General features: G+C 37.4%; 1 long non-coding RNA gene across 2 annotated transcripts; it reads left to right on the forward strand.

The window, feature by feature from the left end:
* Nucleotides 1-710: 710 nt before the first annotated feature.
* Nucleotides 711-9,320, forward strand: LOC106047953 (uncharacterized). 2 transcript variants are annotated; one of them, XR_007163955.2, is made up of 3 exons: nt 711-1,021; nt 8,481-8,596; nt 8,884-9,320. It is a non-coding gene; the product is annotated as an uncharacterized lncRNA (long non-coding RNA). The 2 variants fall into 2 exon arrangements; XR_001214026.3 differs by lacking the exon at nt 711-1,021 and adding an exon at nt 1,191-1,565.
* Nucleotides 9,321-19,486: the final 10,166 nt, after the last annotated feature.

The following is a 19,486-nucleotide window of genomic DNA, read 5'->3' on the forward strand; positions in this document are numbered from 1 at the left end:
GATAAATTTGCCTTTACTTATTTATGTATGTGTATATATCATATAAATATGTTATATACATATAGATAGGAGATATATGGACATCTGCACATGCCCATAGTAAATTTTAATCTTTTGATCTGTGACTCGTAACCTAAATATCACACAATTTACGCTCTTGACCCTCTGTTGATTATAATAAGAGATTTCTAATTTAATTCTAATAATACTTCTCATAAAGTATTATGTTTTTGCCTAATGCCTCCAAAAGCATCATTACTTTCTCTGTGACTCTAAGTCCTTGATTTATGTTATTTTACTATGAGTTTACTGAAATATCTGTTGTATGATCGTTTACTTTCATTCACATTTAAACATACAGTGAATATTTATCATAACTAGTGTTTAAGGAAATTTTCACATAGCTCAAAAATATTTTGCAAGATCTAAACAGAAATCTAATCTTGTATTACTTGACTCAATGAGATAAGTGCCCCTGGTGGCACTCATTAATCTCAAACTATATTTTGGGACGTTTTTAGATATATGTATCACGTTTTGGCACACATAGCTAGGTGTGTATCTGCTGTTCAATTTGAATTTATCTCTCAGCTCCTGGGGGCCAGGACTGTCTTTTTTATTTCTAAAGTATTAAACACACCTTTGACAATACAAAGAAGTAATTCATATACCAGATGATCTCCCCTCCACATATACCTCAAAGTTTCTTTAGAGGCTTTGTGACTCTTTTATTGTACTTTATTGGGTTTACGTGGCAAGGGCGTGGCAGGGGTGGCCTCTGTGAGCAGAGCCCAGCAGCTGCCCCATGTCAGATCAGAGCCAGCTCCAGACGGCTTCAAAAGGGACCCACTGCTGGCCGGAGCTGAGCCAGTGAGAGATACTGGTTGGGCCTCTGGGAGAGCAGATATAAGACATGGAGGGAAAAACAAAACAAAACAACAACAACAACAATCCTGCTGCACAACAGCAGCTGGAGAGAGGGGTGAGAAAATGTGAGAGAAGCAGCCCTGCAGGCCCCCAGGTCAGTGCAGCAGGAGGGCAGGAGGTGCTCCAGGCACGCAGCACAAGTTCCCCTGCGGCCTGTGGAGAGGCCCCTGGTGGAGCAGGCTGTCCCCCTGCAGCCCATGGGTCCCACACGGAGCAGATCTCCACGCTGCAGCCCGTGGAGGAGCCCCCGGTGGAGCAGGTGGATGTGGCCTGGAGGAGGCTGCGGCCCATGGAGAGCCCCCGCAGGAGCAGGCCCCGGGCCGGAGCTGCAGCCCGTGGAGAGGAGCCCACGCAGGAGCAGGGGGTCTGGGGGGAGCTGCCGCCCGTGGGGGACCCGTGCTGGAGCAGTTTGCTCCTGGGGGATGGACCCCGTGGTACGGAGCCATGTGGGAGCAGTTCTTGAAGAGCTGCTGCCTGTGGGCAGCCCCCGCAGGCTCAGTTCAGGAACGACCCCACGTGGAGCAGGGGCAGAGAGGGACCGTGAAGGAGCAGCAGAGATGAAGCATGAGGGACTGTCTGCAGCCCCCATCCCCTGTTCCCCTGAGCTGCTTGGGAGGAGGAGGGTGGATGAGGGGAAGGTGGGTTTAGTTTGCTTTTAGTTTCTGACTGTTCTAGGCAATAAATTATATTAATCTCCCTATGATGAGTCTGTTTAGCCCATAATGATAATCGTTGAGGGATCTCCCAATCCTTGAGCCCTTTCCATTTTATTTTCACACCATTTTTCTCTGAGGAGGGGGAGTGAGAGAGCTGGTGGTGGAGTTCAGCTGCCCATCAGGGCAAAACCACCACATCTATATGTGTGCTTCTCAAAAAGATTTAGTTTTTCATTTTTCCTTCTTAAAATTTCAGACTCAATTTAAGCATTTGTTTGTTTGTTTTGAATAAAGCTCTCAGTCTGCCATTCTCTTCAAATGTTATACTTTTCATCAGGGAATCAAAGCTCCATCCCATATTTACTATTCCCACATTACTTTGGCTTTTCATATGGAAAAAATAACATAATAATTTCCGCTGTTTCTTAATCCCACTGTATTTATACTCTTTCCATAATCCAGTTCAATTACTATGTATGTATAAACAGCATTTGAATTTATTAATGTTAATTAGAACTATTTACAAACAAACAAACAGAAAAGCACAGCAGTGTTCTTGTATCAATGTTTTAAACAAGAGAAAGTATGTTGTCCAAACATACTTTCATATGTCTTTCAACATAAACAAGAGAAAGTATGTTGTCCAGAAATGCCAGTTATCAGTCTACACTAATATTTTTATCTTCTTATTTTTTATCTTCTTTCCTGGGGTCATTTATCTGTTTAGTTTTATAAACTATTGCAGCAGAAGACTGAAAATTTTGGTTTTGATGTGGATCAAATGTGAAAAACCTACTTACTAACTTAAATTATGAGTTTTGAGTATCATACTGCCCACATACACAGTTTCAATGTCACAGTAATAATTACTAGTAGTGCAGACAAATGTCAGAAGTATCATTCATTTGAATGAATATTTAGTTTATCATATAAATTGCAATGCATCTGATCACATAACAGCCAAGAAAATCAGATGAAATAACTCTTGAACAGCAATGAGCTATGTTGGTATGGTCGTTTTAGTTTTAAATAAGTGTTGATAATTAGGATTTAGTTTTGTCACTAATCAAATATTTGTCATTCTTTTTCTAACCTAGATAAGGGTTACACAGGCACCTATAGTGATAAACTCACATTCTGTTGCAGGATATGTCTTTTCTGTGCTTCGTGAATGAAATTTTATGTTATATGAAGATACAGTTAACTTTGTGTGTTTACAACAAATCCTGTTTTCTGCTATGTTTAATGCAAATCAAGGCTTCTTTCATCACATTTAACATCTCCATCCCATGAAAGTTAGGTAAAATTAAACAGAACTATTCTGGCACTGCTGGTTCTTCACCTCTACGCTGAGTTAGTAATAGCCTTTTCCAGACCTTGAGCATCAATTACAAAATTTTCAAGGCCTTCAGAATAAGCATAACCTACTGTTTTTCACTTGCCCCTCTTTAACTCTTAGGTGGACAAGATGTATGTTTTTCAAGCTTTTAAAAATTGCAATATAAATTATCCAATAAATGCTCAAATGACTATGCTTTTATAAGTCACTGTCCAGAATCCCATTGTTCATGAGGTCTTCAATCCAACAAAAAGTAACTTACAAGCTCTTTTTTATTTACAGGATCCACGCCAGCACTTAACTGCTGTCGTGTGTTATCTTTCAGAAATTCTTGTTTGTATCCAGGTCTTTTAAAAGCCAGGGGGGAAATTCAGATTTCATAACATGCCCTACTGTTAGTTCTAGTCTGATAAGGACACCTTACAGGCATTCAGTTGATACAAAGTACTGCTGTTTATGACAGAAAAAAAAATCCCTGGTTTCTACTCAGCTGTAAGATGTAAGGTGCTACAACTTCTTGACAGGCCTGAATGTGCAAGGGGAGCCAATCAGGCCTCCAGCTTTTATGGAATGCCAACATTTTTTGTCCTCACAGAGCCGACCTTTTACTGGTATGTTTGCTTGCTTAGTCCAGGAGAGACAAATTTATGAGCAACACTTTTGTTTTATTTTACTGTACTTTTAAGAATTCCAGCAAGCAAAATACAGAGCAAAACAAAAACCTAACAAACAAACAAACAACAACAACACCCTCCCCCCACCCCCCAACAAAAAAAGACTGTATGGCATCATTAAAAAAAAAAAAAAAAAGAATAATTTATAAGGGGAAAATATATTATGAATTTTATTAACATTTTTATTGACACTATCTTTTAATGATTTCTCAAGCAGCTCCAATTTCAAATGTTTTTGGTTGTTGTTTTTTTTTTTTTTTTTTTTTTTTTTTGCTATTTGTGAAACACTTGTGGCCATTTCAAGTAGAATGTGGCATCCTTTTATCGAAGTGCCTGTGAGGCCTTTGAAGACATTACTTTGATCAACAAAGCTTTTGGGGACATATATTTTTGCTCTGTGTATGTGAAAAGGGCTTACATCCTGTGTGAAAACTGCTACAGGCCATAGTCTAAATTATGCTGCTTGCTGAGCCCTAGCTGTTTACACTTTTTTACATTTTGTAATATACCTGTTTCTTTCTTCAAGTTGTTTTCTGCTTATTCTGATCAGCTAAATCAACACACAAATTTCAGCCTCCTGGACTCCAGCTGTCTCAGTCCCATCGGTGTTCAGTGCTAAACAAAAAGAAGGCCTGTCTTTAAGAAGTTCCTGGTATAATTGCAAGCAAAACTTGTTCCTATAAATCTGAAAACAAAGATATTTCTTTTTCTGGTTGCTACAGCAGATGAGCAACCAAAATCATTTTTTCCCCATCCTAGACTTGCTTTTGTTTTTCTTTTCTCTCACCTGCAAGAAGTAGAAATAATGTAGTACAGGAAAGCATACCGTTTTTCCATGTGGTTACATTTTACTGGTATTTCAAACCAAAATAATATATTTTTTTCATGTGACAGCTTCCATTTGATGCTCCTAAATCCATTGCCAACTCCATTATCTTCGTAGTGTATGCCCTTAAGTAGCCAAAAGGTAGAATTTATTTTCGCATTCAGTGATTCAAACAGACAAAAATATCAATTATCACAACAGTGAGAACAGCTTCAGCTACCAGACCTCTTCTGCTTATTAAACCGCATCTGAGATCATTCTCATTTTGATTTCAGTTTTAGGCATCACCAGACACTTCAGTAGTCAAATGACCAAACAATAGCCCTGAAACAGGTGCAGAAACATAACTGTACCCATAACTACCAGTGGAAACATTTTTTTTTTTTTTTGTGCAAGAAACAAAAAGGGAGAAGAAGGGTGTAGAAAATGTATCTGATGCCACATGTGCATGAATATTCAGAACCACGGACAACAATGCATCTGTTGTTGTTTGTCTATGATTACAGTTATCAAGCAGGTGCTTAATCTATAGCACAAATATTCTGTCAACATCTGTATTTTGGATTTGAAAATAAATACACGTTTTTAAAAGTCATGTTTAGTTTGTAAGCAGTTTGCTACCAGAAGAAAATGTCTCACTGGTGAAATTGCTTCAAATAAAGAGTTCAGGCACCTGAGCTGCTAGCATCACCAATCTTTTCAACCGTTTTAATCCTTTTTTTTTTTTCCTTTTTTTTTTTTTATTTACTTATTTAAGAGAGACATTGTATAGATATTTGATTTTACCCTACAATATTATAAGGAAGTTCCTTGATTATGAAATACCTTTGGAAATGGAAGGTTCTGTGAGAACAAGTGTAATGCAAAGAGGAATGCATATCTTATACATGCATTGCAATAACTATGTCAATAAGATATAAATATTGAAAATATCAAAATACAATTTCAGCTAGAGAAAGATTTCCATGAGTGATTAGAAGCAAATGAGCTTTGGTCTTTACATGGTGTTTTCACTTTCTTGATACAAATGGAGCCTTCAGATAAGAGAATATTATGTGCACTGCAGGCAAGAAAACAGTGTGCTTTATTCGCAGAAAGCAGGCTGTAACACAATCCTTAAAGCTATTTCAGGTGAACTTCAGATAGGAAGAATATAAAGGAGAAGCAGTAAGTGGAGACTTCAGTACACTGTAGCTTTTAAAGGTTTTTGTAGAAATCTAGCCTGATCTCTTCAGTGTTTTTGTTTTCCCTTGCAGATAGTATAGCATATTGGTCTAGACTCAGTCCTGCTGCTGTATTTTTCAGTCTGGTTATACATAGGATACATTTGTTTTGCTGTCTATTTATACTCCTACCCAGTAATGCAGTACATAAAAACAACAAAGCTTTATTTCTCAAACAAACAAAAAATCTCTTTTATCACTTCTCTCTGAAGTATACCCATATAACAGCCATCTCAGTGGGACAGAAAAACATTAGGAACTACAATAAAGGAAGACAAAATCAACAGTCTGCAATAGCTTATGTGACTAGATCAAATTGGTTTGCTTTTGGCTGGTTGTTTTTGTTTTTCTTTCCAATCATTGCTTTTCAACAAACCGTGTATCAATGTTTGTATAAGGAGTTTTTTTGTTTTGTTTTGTTTTGTTTTGTAGATTTCAAACACTGTTATATCCGAATGACTTTCTGCAAAAAAAAACCAAAGTAATTGTTTGTATTTCCAGAATGACACTTCTTTTTTGCTCCCTTTTACAATTCCTTTACAGTGCAATGATATGACAGTGTTGACCAGAGCTCTCATGGTATCTTTGAATATGAAACATCTCTGAACAAATGCTTTATCATGTACACGCACAGTGCATAATTTTCTACCAGAACTACATCCCTGGGGAGAGACTTCCTGTAGAGGCTGTTCTAAATAAATTGGATCCTGCTTGAGAGGATTTTTAATTTCCCTGTTAAATGTAATGTGCAGTCATTTCTTTTTAAGAGACGTTCTTGGAGAGGCTGTCTCAACAGCCACATTTTTGCACTGCAGACAGCGCGCAGGTGTGCAGCACTAAAGGAAAGCCACAGAGGGTTGGGTGGGATGGGGGGAATGAAGGCTGAAAGTCCTACAAAGGTGCCTGACAGACTCCCACCAACAAGCTCTGCAACCCTCTACTCCTGGACTACAACTGTCCGGTTTGGCATGAAAACTGGCATGTAAATCCTCATCTTCCTGGGAAGACCTTCCAAGTTTGTGCCCTCAAACAGGTTTGCAATGAACAACTTTTTCTTTTTTTTTTTTGGTCCTCAGTAGTCTCCATTTCAGGACTGGTCATCTGGCTAGGTACAGCATCTCTTGACAGAAAATAAACTCTACTCCTTAACTTTGTTTGATAATCAGGCAAAAGTGAGCAAAGTTTTACTCAAACTCAAAAATTTATTGCCCCGAGATCCAGACCAAGGGAAATCTATGGACAGGACTGTTGATCAGAGGAGGTTTATTTACATTGCAGATGCTTAATCATGTTTTAAAAACAGAATACTGATTCTAAAAAATATAAGTTTTTCTCTACTCAAGGTCTTTTCACAGACATTTTGCATATCTCGCTTCCAGAAGAGAAAGATAAATCTACATATGCTGTGCTTGACAGGTTGCTATCAGTACTCAATTAACCTGTTCTGAGTTTGTTCATGTGTGTCTCCATTACAATTGCATCATTTTTATAACCATGCTGTAAGAAGATAAGTCATTTCTTCCTGTCCCCCACATATAAAAATATATCTGTATACATATATATGTATATATGTATGTATAATATATGTGTACATATATATGTATATTATTTTCTCCTGCATACTTATAGCCTTATAGATCTCAAGTGAATCAGAACATCTTCCTTATTTTTGGCTTCTGGTGCTCCTTTTGTGTGATTGCTTTTCTATAATCCCATAATGACCAGACGTCCTCTGCTTTCTGTCTGTAGTTCACTTAATCTTTGCCTGTCTGCAGCTCTGCTGTGCTACATCTCAATGCACTCTTTTATTCATGTCTTACATTTCCTTAGTCTTTTTTGTTCTTGCCTTTCTCCATTTTTTTCCTTGTCTTTAATCCATTTCATGTTTCCTTCAGAGATTTTCATAACGTTACACTGTTTTATCAGAAAATCCCTGAAGGATTTTACTTTCTCACTACATCTTGGGAACCACTGTTCATGCTGGATTCATGTCACTTGAGAATCTATGGCTGAATAAACAAGACGTTGAAGGACTGAGTGTGGAAAAACTGAAAGTAAAAACTAATTTTAATCTAGTTCTATCAGATATTGTCTGATTGTACACCAGTGGATGAGGAAATAACTTGTGGTATGAAATCCCCAACATCTTGATGTCAATGGGGAAACTCTGTTTGCAGTTAGCTCATGTATCTATTCTGTAATAGGGATGCAATCAAGGAAGTTTTACAACAAAACTCTTAAAGAGGGCAACTAAAATTGTCATTGAGAGATCTGCGGATTTTTTTTTTGGGGGGGGGGGGGGGGGGGATTCCTTTGGAAACTTAACTTCCCTATGTTATTTTCTCTATAAAACTCATTATAGCAGCCAACCTCACTGACAGACTGATTGGACATGGGTGCATCAGGAATACAAGGAATATTTCCTCAAACTACACACAGAGAGTGGTCAGGGGAATGTTCTTTGCTCCTACAGTTACAACCTGTTGTGTTTCTTCAGAGCTTTAGGTTTTCCTCAGAGTGTTGTGGTTCATGGTGTATAAGAAGGTTAGTCCCCAAAAATGGCTAGAAAAGCTTCTCTAATAAGAAATTAAGGGTATAATTTTCTTTTGGCACCACTGGATTTAGAGATAGTGCTGAACATAGGCAGAAAACAGTCTGACAGACAAGACAGGTAATTTAGAGATAAAGGAGGCTATGCTTTTGCACATTACCGTGAAAAACTATGTATTTTTCTTCATTTACAACCCACCCACCTCACACCCCCTTCCCCATGTATGTTTATTTAGTATCTTCAAATATTTGAAATCTCAAATCAATGTTTTCACTATGTCATAGGAGTCTCAGGAATTCTGGTGTGAAACATTTTTCTCATCTGGGATTGAAAACTGTATACACTTGGAGTTTGATCACCGGGCTGAATATTCAACTCACTGGCTCCTCAGCTGCTAAAGGTAATGCAAGAGAGAATGGGAAATAGAGACACTTGCTAATGAGAAATAATACTGTACACAAATACTCTTCTTTGATTGTATGTAAAATGTGAAAAGCTTACATTTTGAATGAAGTTACTCTGGCAAGAAGACAAAAAGTGGAATTGCTCTCAAATTACAGGGAAGAACCTGTCCCAGATCATTTAATACATCAGAAAGTCTGGATAAACACAGGAGTATACCTTTAGGATGGGATGGAAGACCTTAGCAAGAAACAACCAACAAGTTAATGTGTTTTCTTTTCTCAGCTTGTTCTAGGAAGGAAAGAGATTGTGACTGCTATCTCTTCTTTCTCTGCTCCCTGGGAGACATACTATTCTGTGGTCTTGAATCCACAGTCTCTATTTATCTTCCGAATGTGGTGTTCCCGGGGAGCTGTGAGACTAGATCCTGTAAGTGGAAGAAGGAAAGACTGGTACAACTCGCTTGAGTAAGTCTGATAGGTTCCTTGTTTCAGTCTGTAATTCAAATATTTCCTTTGATGTCCTGAAATGCTGACCTAGTCTCTCATTTGGCATCTGAAAGAGATTTTTATTCTGTAGCAATACTGACAAACTGCCTAAAGGGATTTTCATTTCTATGCAACACTGGATCATTTTAACGGATACTTACAGAGGTTGATTGCCCTTCTTACTGGGATCATAATGGACCGGCACCTCCTGGTACAAAACACAAGACTCTTTTGTTCCATCTACATATTAAAAAAATGTTTCTTCTTCAGTGAGTTATCATCTGAGGGGCAGACATTAAAACTACTTTTTGCTGTATTTTTGGTAGTTCATTTGGAACTCTGGGGTGATGTGGCTGTGGACCCACTGATCCCTGTGTATAAAAGATACTTGAAATTTCACTGTTGATCTCATTGCTCTGCACATTTTCTTCATTAAAAGAACTTTCAGAGTGAACAGGAGGTCTGTATGGCATAGATACCTGATTAGTGCTCTTCTGTCTTACACTATTTTTTCTGACCTACCTTCTAAATTGAAAATCACTGGGTGAATGTCTGAGTTTAGCGTGTCTGTGACAAGTGTGTCTAGTGACGAGTTAAATAAAAACATTTTAAAAGTTAGAGTTATGGCTGAACACAATTTGGTTGCTGGTTTTGTGCCCAACAACCTCTCAGTTTTATTTAAGTCAGTTATACTGGAGTACTTTGTTGTGCATCTTTATATGACAAAATGGATATTCAATTAATTGAAATTAACTGAGTAAACACTTTCCCCTGACCCTGCTCAAGGGAGACTTGGCACTTCTTTATGTAAAGAGTGCTGAGTCTGCCAGGAACTGATATTCCTGGGGGGGGGGGGGGGGGAAGTTTTATAAATTGTTCTAGACCCAAGTGAATGACATGGGGGGGGAGGGGGGGAGAAGGAGGGGACGGACAAAAAAAAAACATTACTAAGAAAAGCTAAAAACATACAGGCAATTTGCAAGATGTGACTAATCTTGTTGTGATAACAGACCCTCTGTGAGTAAATCTGCACAGTGGGAAGATGGGTATTCAGAATGCATACTGTTTGGAATAGATTAATTTAAAGGTAAAGATGTTGATATAGATTTAGGAAAACCCAGTGATTAAATAGAAAGTACCTTTAAATTGCTAGCATTGTGAAAACGTTTCTGTGATTTTTTCTGTTTTCTAAAATGAGCAAAAAGACCAAATACTGCAAGTTTCTCCAACTCCCACTGGGAACAACAAGAATTTTGTAGGTTTGTAACAGCAAAAAATCTTTCCATTGGAGAAAATTAGCCCATATTCAGTAGCATACAGATATTTGTTTTAAATGATAGCATTAAAACAAAAGGTAAACACTAGTGAATCTCTGTGTAATGAGTAGTCAGCATCATTCATTGAGCTCCCATGATATGGTGCTTCTTGAATAACTATTTCTCTGCCGTCTAAGCACTGGTATGTTACACTGATGAGTAATGTGATAAGTAAAGTGCATGTATTCTGGACTTTTATTGCAGGTTTCCTCAGTAATAATGCCTCCTTTACTCTAGGCTAACCAACCCCTGCTCCCTCAGCTGCTCCTCAAAAGACTTGTTCTCTAGACCCTTCACCAGCTTTGTTGCCCTTCTTTGGACATGCTCCAGCACCTTGATATCCTTCTTGTAGTGAGGGACCCAAAATCGAACACAGCATTCCAGTTGTGGCCACCAGAGCTGAGTACAGGGGGACAATCACTTTCCCTAGTCCTGCTGGCCACAGTATTTCTGATACAAACCAGGATGCTGTTGGTCTTCTTGGCCACCTGAGCACACTGCTGGCTCATATTCAGCCAGTACCCCCAGGTCCCTTTCTGCCGGGCAGCTTTCCAGCTACTGTTCCCCCAGCCTGTAGCGTTGCATGGGGTTGTTGTGCCCCAAGAGCAGGACTCGGCACTTGGCCATGTTGAACTTCATACAGTTGACCTCAACCCATCAGTCCAGCCTATCCAGATTGCTCTGTAGAGCCTTCCTACCCTACAAGTGCATAAAGTTATAATTTTAAAATAGTAATACGCACTTTAGAATTCTAAAATACCAATAACTGAAGAACAACTAAGGTGAATAAAGGATTGCACATTTTGCATAGAAAAAGTTATTACTTTTATTAAAGTGATCTGAGCAAAATTAGAGGTTTGTTCTCATACAGTCAATATGTGAGTATTTGAAGAAAAAAATGAATCTGTCTTAAAGCTATTATAAGAATGTTAAGAAGATACTTTGAAATAGTTTCTAAAGGCTATTGTCTCTAAGAAGATAACAGCAGTTAAAAAGATGAAAATTGAGAAGGTCTTCTCACATCTTTTAACTCTATGCCACATAGATTAGAAACATCATTTGGAAGGCAGACCTGAATATGTATTTCATTCTAAATATTTTGCTTACATGCACATTTTGTGGATGCAAGTCAACATTAAGGCTCCAGCCTGAGATGGCATTCAGAGAGGAACTAGGTATGGGGGACTTTTATCCAGGACACAAACTGTCCTTTTTAGGTGAGGGGCACGTCATTGCCAGCAGAGCCATCTCGTATGATCAGCTGCCTTTGTGGCAATGTCACATGGTTATTCCATATGTCCTGATAATTGTATTACTACCATTCATTTATTTGAATTGTACATAACCAAAATTAATCTGCCAGCTAAATGATTTGGACTGCTGCTACAGCCATTGCCTAGCAGGAAATTTAGGTGGGGGACCAGGGTTAAGCAGTCTGTCTGAACATGATCCAGCTACACTGTGTTACTGCTTGACATCCATGCAGTCAGGCATTAAAATACTCTTAGGGGTAGATAGTTTCTTGGTATTAAAATACATCCACCTATGGGTGGCCTTATACTTGGGAAAGCACTGTGCACTCCAACCTTAGCCAAAGTATTTCAACAAATGGATGCATGTGTATACAGCTGCGTATGGGATTAATCTGACAAATGCAGGCACCCATCTCTGCTATTCATATATATTGAAAGAGTCATCCTACGCTCTCTTCATGGTTAGAGAGAAATAGCCACTTTCAGGGCACAATGACTCTCACCCGAAGGTAGGTGTTGAAAAGACATCTCATGAATCATGCTTCAAAAATGTTCACTCCTCTCCACCAATCATGAAAGCAGCTCAGCTTGGTTATAAAACTCTGCATTGTAGACCTCTACAGTTGAGTACAATGTATCCTACCCCAGTGTCCAATTTATTGTAGTCTTTATTTATGGGAAATATTATTACAGAACATTACAGAATACTACCTAAGGGATTTTTTTTATTATTGTACATATTTTAAGTATACCTTTTATCAGGGCACAAGTCTATCATTGCTTTCAACAAAAGAACGCAGCAAGACTTGTACCATTAGCAGCAAAGAGCAAAAGCCACTAAATATGCCTGGTAGATTCTAGGAGGTAAGAGTCTGCTTGTAGATATAAGCCACAGCGATATGTTACAGTAATTGGTAGTTCTATAAAGCAGTATAAAACCAATTTTTACATTAATATTTCTATTATCTTTTCCGTAGCTAGATACATTCCAAGTTTTTGGCTTACACACAGAAGCAGAAAAAAAATGAAACTGAAGATAAGAGCAAACAAACTTATTATGCATGACTTAATTGAAAGGTCACAAAATTATTCTGATCTCTCTTATCTACAGAAAACTTACATTCACTAATATTCATACTTTGACTCTTGACATCTGAGAAATTTTCTGGCAGACAGTTCTGCTTTCACAGAGAAGGGACTACTGTCACAGGAATTGGAATGGAAGGTTAGAATTAGTTTTCTGCATAAACTTTCTCCTCAGAAAATGAAAGGTTTGGGGTTTATTTTAAGTCTGTAGCAACAGAGAGGTTAGTCATTCAAATGTCAAAAAGAGAAACCCTCTAGACATGACCTAGTATTTATTTATTTCAACATTTTAATTAATTCTCCTCAGAAAGAACAGATCACAAACTAAAACAGATGAGAACTCTGGCTTTCTTTGAAAGAACAAAATCTCTTTTCATGAAATCAGGAGCCTGTTTATTATATTCAAATCCTGTCTATAACAATGACCTAAATCTGAGACAACTTTCTACTGCTACATCATCTGTCATGTTAGACCAGTGACTGCTTTCCTTTTTTTTTTTCTTCTTCTTTTTTTTTTTTTTCTAAGATAAAATCAAATGCTGAGAGGTTTGGAATAAGAGATCACTGGCATTTCCATTCCAGCAGATGATTTTTAGGATGTCATGGCTGTAGATTAAGAGTAGAATATTACACAAAAATCAGTTAACATATCTGTTCTACTAGGGTTGCAACTGTTTTTCCCTTACATTTCATTTTTTGTAAGCCTAGATTCCATTTTTAAGAAGTGAATGTCAATAACCAAAATCATATTAAAAGTTAAAAATATATATATCCTTTTTTTTTTTTTTTTTTTTCCCCCCCCCCTAATCTTTAATCTGGATAGCTCTGAAGTAAAATGAAGTAGTAGAGAATCAGGCACAGATTTTCTGACTCCCACTGGCTGTATCAGAGTTTTCACAGTTAAACAATGTCTTTGAAGGTCTCATAGGTTTCATAGTTTAATATGCTTCTGTTTCTAAACATTCCTGTTTATAAAAAATAAGTTAAATACTTCCTCCTCAGCTCTTAAAAAAAAAAAAAAGTTAAATCATTAAATGTGCTGAGGTAAATCCAGTTTCTGAATCCAATGTAATTCATAATAACTAAATTGCTGCAGTTACTATACTTGTAGGTTACTGTAAAATATCTCCATAATCCCATTCAGAGCTCACTAATGTTCTATTATGATATCCCTTATGAAGCAAGTGTTCACAAATTCACACAAATTCAATACATTCTGCTTTATAATGTATGAAGTAGCATTCATGTCCCTTTTTTCAAAAAACACCTTTTGCAACTCCAGTCCAGATGCACATATTTCTCAAATGTTAAGAAATACAGTGAACTCATAGTAAAGTTCTCAATAATCCCCACTAATATAATTCCATATACTCTCTGATGTTGTCATGATACTGACAAAACCTGTTTTAAGGTTTGGCCAACATCATGACTTCTTTGTCCTTTAACAATGACATCCTTTTGAACGTGGCTCACACATTTTCTTTGTGGAAACAGCAGGATGCATTTATAGAGGTCTCTGTAAGGTGCACAGTCTGCGTGTTGTGAAATCAGGATGGGCTAGTAACAGAAGGGTGAGAAAATAGGTTCCCAGAAATCCTTACTTTAAAGAGTTGTCAAGAGTATCTTTTGAAATTTGGAGTGAAAATGAATGTGCTCTCTGGGAATCTGAAAGTTTTGTGTAAGAGTTCTTATTTTCTTCGTAACATAATGGGGTGAGCTGGGAGAAGAAATTCTATGTCTTTTTCTCTCTCTGCTAAGATCCACAAGACATTTCCCAGTCTGTCTGTGCTTCAGTGCCTTTTCTCATAAAATACAATCTTCAGGCTTTCCAAAACAAAACAATTAGAAAAACAAGCATAATTTGGGTGGTTGAAATCCATAAATGATAGGACAGGGAGCTTGATATATCAGTAGTCAGCAATGATTCTGTTACTGTTTTAATCTCAGAGAAGAAAGATCAGGAATAATATTAAATAAATAAATAAATAAATATTTATGAGATCTTTTGTTCACATAGGTGAATAACAGGCAACCTTTAGGTGCACTGCTGCTAAACTGGCCAATATCCCTCATTGCTCCACCTTCTGAATTGCCTATGACAAACTGAGATGAAAAGTTCCTATGCCCCCATGCCCACTTCTCTTTTTTGTGCCTTTTTTTTTTTTTAATGGCTCACTTACATTTAAGCCTTTGACAGAATTACCTGCAGTCATTCTATTTTTATTTCTGCATGTCCACAGTATTGTCTGGAAACCGATATAATTTCTACCTAAAGACATTATCTCTTCAAACCACCATAACCTTGTACTATCACAAGGCAGGAAAAGCTGCCCTTTCATGCTGTCTATAGTCTCATATTTTTCTGTAAATGACTTTAAATGTTTTTATGCAATGGACTACAAAGGCATGACAAGCAGAATATTAACAGTCACAATGAAGCTGCATATCCATTCAGACAAAAGTCTCTTGAACAACTTTGCTTCTGCCAACAGCCCATCCTTGTTAACACTTACCTGTTATCACACAAAGCAAATGTAAATGTCTTTTATGATTAATGTGGATGAGATTTAATTGTGCTCCTAGTTGCAGTAGTACAGTATCCCTGTATTTTGTATTCTAGGATACCCATTCCAGTAAATAGAAAAATATAAATAAGTATTGTTTTCAGTCACAGAAAGAAGATATGTTAACTTTTGTTTTACAGGCTGTTTTACTCTAAATGTATTATACATTTTATGTGAATTTCATCAACTTTGCAAAGGATCGTCAATTATTCCTACATTATCTTTAATGGCATAAACAGAAGCATGCTCATTGGCTCTACTATTTGCATGTTAAAAGGACTGCTGGAATAAAATAAGCTGTTCACTACACTTGATTCATTTCTTACTATAATGGGAAATATGGTCTTTGAATGGCTGTCTGATTTCAAAAAAGCATGCAATTATTTTAGATAATAAGAGTCCATAACGACAGTGTAGTAGCACCATCTAACCAAACAGGACAATGTGCTGTTGATTTTTGACCTTCTAATGTTCCAAACTGTCAGAAATTTTCTAAGTGACCTTTAATGCTGCAGTATATTTGCCGTTTTGTGTCAGCCTCTGATTTTCCTGGTTATGTGAGTTTGCACTTGCTGCTAATGTAAGCTTTTCACCTGAGCAAGTGATTTATGCACGTGCCTGTGTGCACATGCAGACACACAGAGTAGGAATGCTTTGCAAGCTTCAGAGAATGAGAGCTGTGCTAGACTACAGATTACATCTCTCCCCTAACCTTCCCCATTCTCACTGATTTTGGTTAATAAAAAGCTTTTGATGTTTGAAAAATATTTTGCAGAGTTGAAGAATGTTTTTCAGACAAAAGGAAAAACCATACCTCAACGTTCAGAAAGAATAACAACTAATTTTTCCCTACTAGAATTATTTATGTACTTAGAAGAAAGGCATTTCCTTTTCAATGTGAATAAAACCTAATGGTAAATATACAGTAGTCTCTAAAAATGTGTATTATTTACCTGCACTTCTTCACTACACATATGAAAAATTCATCCTTTCAACTTCTGGCCTACAGAGACTTTTCAATCATTAATGAAATGCTTTCAAAGGCCTATCACATTAAGTCTCCAAGGCAAAGAGGTTGGAGGGGTATGGGATAAAGAATTTAAATCCAGCCCCTGACAGATTTTCAGAGGCAATTTAAATCCGGCTGGTGGAACTCTTGCCATACCCAGTCTCTCTGGTAGGGCCCAGCTTCACCCTTCCCCTTCTGGGAAAGGTATTTAATGCAATTGTGAACCAGGATGAAAGGAACTGGCACAAAGGCGGATCAGAAGTCCCTGCAACCTCAGTTAGAGGGACAGGCAGACAGCAGGGGTCAGTGACTTGGATTTTAATCTTCTTCCAGAAAACTGTCAGGTCATTTGATTGGAGAATCAAACAAGAATCAGGAGCAATATTTGCTTTTATATGAGTAGCTACATAGGAGAACTCTACCACTGTAGGAGGCTGGATTTCCTTCCTCAGTACTAAACAGTAAATTTTATTTTCCTGGATATCATTCTAACCAATATTCCAGACAACTTCAACCTTTCATTATAAAATACATTAAATAACTAAGAAGCTGTTCCAAAGACCAAAGTTAGTGTATTAATACTAATGGGCCAGGGCTTTCACCAGGAAGAAAGGAATCTAAAAAAGACAGGCATATCTTAAAATTATTCATCATGCTTCCAATTTATTATTTCACCAAGATGGAGTCATTTTAGTGGGTTTTGAGTCTAAATTAATAGATCTTGTTTTGTTATGTAAGAGACTAGAAGTTTACTGTAACTTCTCTCTGTAACCTTTCCCCTTCCATGGGGGTTCAGATGCTTGTAACTGAGGATGCAAAGCCCAACTGGATAAGGCCTAAGTTTGTAACTTTGGCTCGGACTGCTGGAAAAATTTCAAAGTTGTGAGAAATTGCTGCAGGAAGATCTGTGGAGACATGCAAGATCAGAACAATGCAATTACAAAAGGATTCTCTACATCACAGAGTAGTTTGTTTTCATTACCTATATCACTGTAACTGTTGTCACTGGCATTTTCCAGGAAGAAATCAAAACTTTGTAGAGGTGGACACAGTGAAAAATCAGGCAAAGACTGTATTATTCCATAGAAATACTGCAACGATGAATGGCTATTCATGAATATGTGTAGTGTTACAAAGCTTGTCCTTACCTGCTGGGCTGCACGCACCAGGATCCTGGCTTTTTCTTATGTAAATGTTGTTCCTTTTGGAAAAAAACTCCTGGCCCTGATGCTCAGATTTAATCTCCATGGAAACATGTTCACTGAGGAACAGGTTTGATGGTAAGTGGGGCAGTTGGAGTGCTGCACTGCTCAGTCTTGCCCCTAGACTGAAGCCAGGACATAGGTGGGACATGCATTGTTACTAGCCATGCTGACAGAAATGATTGTGCATAAATTACTGTACAAACTGAGAACAAAAATTTTCAGAAGGTGGTTTTAATTTATGTGCACTACCTGCAGGAGAGCCTTCAGTAATTTATTTGATTTCTTGCAGTAACAGACATTTAGATCCAATACTCAGTGCCATTATCTACCATTGATATGAAACCAATCAAACTGAAAATTTGTAATAATATCTGTAGTTGTGTAATCCAAAGTTATTTTTCCTTTAAATGCATTGCAAGATGGTGTCATTTTCTAAATTAGCAGTGCAACTCAGAACTAATATATATATATATATTGTTGGTTGAGTGTGGGCAAAATACGTAGAAAGATTGTGGATGCTGCAAGGAATGGCACACATTTTGCAAGAAAACTTACAAAGTTAAAACAGCGAAAGAAAAGAAAGAAACATCTCAAATTGCATCCACACATTGATAAAAACTAACCAGGAGAAATTGAATAACAGCTCCTTGTAGATATTAGTTGTTGCTTTTAGAGGCAGAAGAAACAACATTTTCCACAAACTTACCTAAAAATCATAAAAAGCTCAACATTTCTTTCATTTTTCTTTCAATTTTTTTAAAGTACTTTTTGTGTTGACTGTTTTTGCAAACATGCAGGCCTCTGTATCACTGGCAATTTGAATTCAAACAAAACCCTTCATTATAGTCTGAAATTATTCTATGCCTCATGAATTCAAGTAGGCCCTCATGCATTAATTTACCTACAAATCATTTGGACTCTGTTGCTAAAATCTTAGCATATTTCACAGCATTACATTTGATTATTTAAAGGTGCCTATGGTTTTCACAAGTGCTGCTCATCCGTTTTGAATGACTAGTAGACTTATTATAGTGCAAGAAAGCTTGTCTTGCTGTGCACCTGAAAGAACTGAGGCTGTGAAACTGCCTTGTTTACCAGTTTCAGCTAACTGGTTGAAGAGGCTGTTGATCCATGTACATCCCATCTCTCATCACCACCTCCTCCTTCATCTCAGCAGCAGAATACTTTGTGCAATCTCTCCCTAATCCCATAAAAATGAGTCATATGATATTAAAAGGTTCAAATATAATATCTCACCTAATGGCAGGGATGTTTTAAATGCAGTGGAATAGTGACATAAGCAATCCAAACAGCATGCTGGGGCCAGTAACAATGAGCAACTGCACCCAGGAAACTTGTCAGCTAACACATTTGGTTTTAAGAGGATGTGTGAGTCCTCCAGCTTGGGATAAAGCTACATTTCAATCAATATGTAGAAATAAAATCCATTAGCCTTGTGATGATGTGGTTGGGTTGGTTCCTGAAATGATATGGATCCTTGAATATATTTCCCAGATTTAAATGATTAGGCCCAAAAGTCAGAACAAAAATCAAAATGCATCTAGGGTCTACGCAGTAAACTGCTTTTGCATCATCACAAGTAGAATAAGCATAACTCAGATCTTTTATCTGTGCAATGTAACACAACTGTATGTAGAGTCTGTGGCCTCATGGGGTGTATGCATTAGGGTAAAGAATTCAGACAGCAAAGGATTGTTTATTTCCAGGAAAAATGTTGAAGATCCAAATGCCAAAAAGCATCATTCTCTTTGAACACAGGGTATAAAATTGCCTCCCACCAGTCATGAATCCATGTATTGACATTGGTCAAAAAAAAAATCATTAAAGACTTCCACTTCATGGAACACGAAGTAGGAACAGGAAATATCCATATCAATTTGTCTGCAACCTGGTGGTTAGCTATGTTGCTCTTTAAGTGCTTACTCTGTAAGATTATCACCTTGGAG

This window comes from Anser cygnoides, chromosome 1, assembly GCF_040182565.1.
Source record: "Anser cygnoides isolate HZ-2024a breed goose chromosome 1, Taihu_goose_T2T_genome, whole genome shotgun sequence".
NCBI lineage: Eukaryota > Metazoa > Chordata > Aves > Anseriformes > Anatidae > Anser > Anser cygnoides.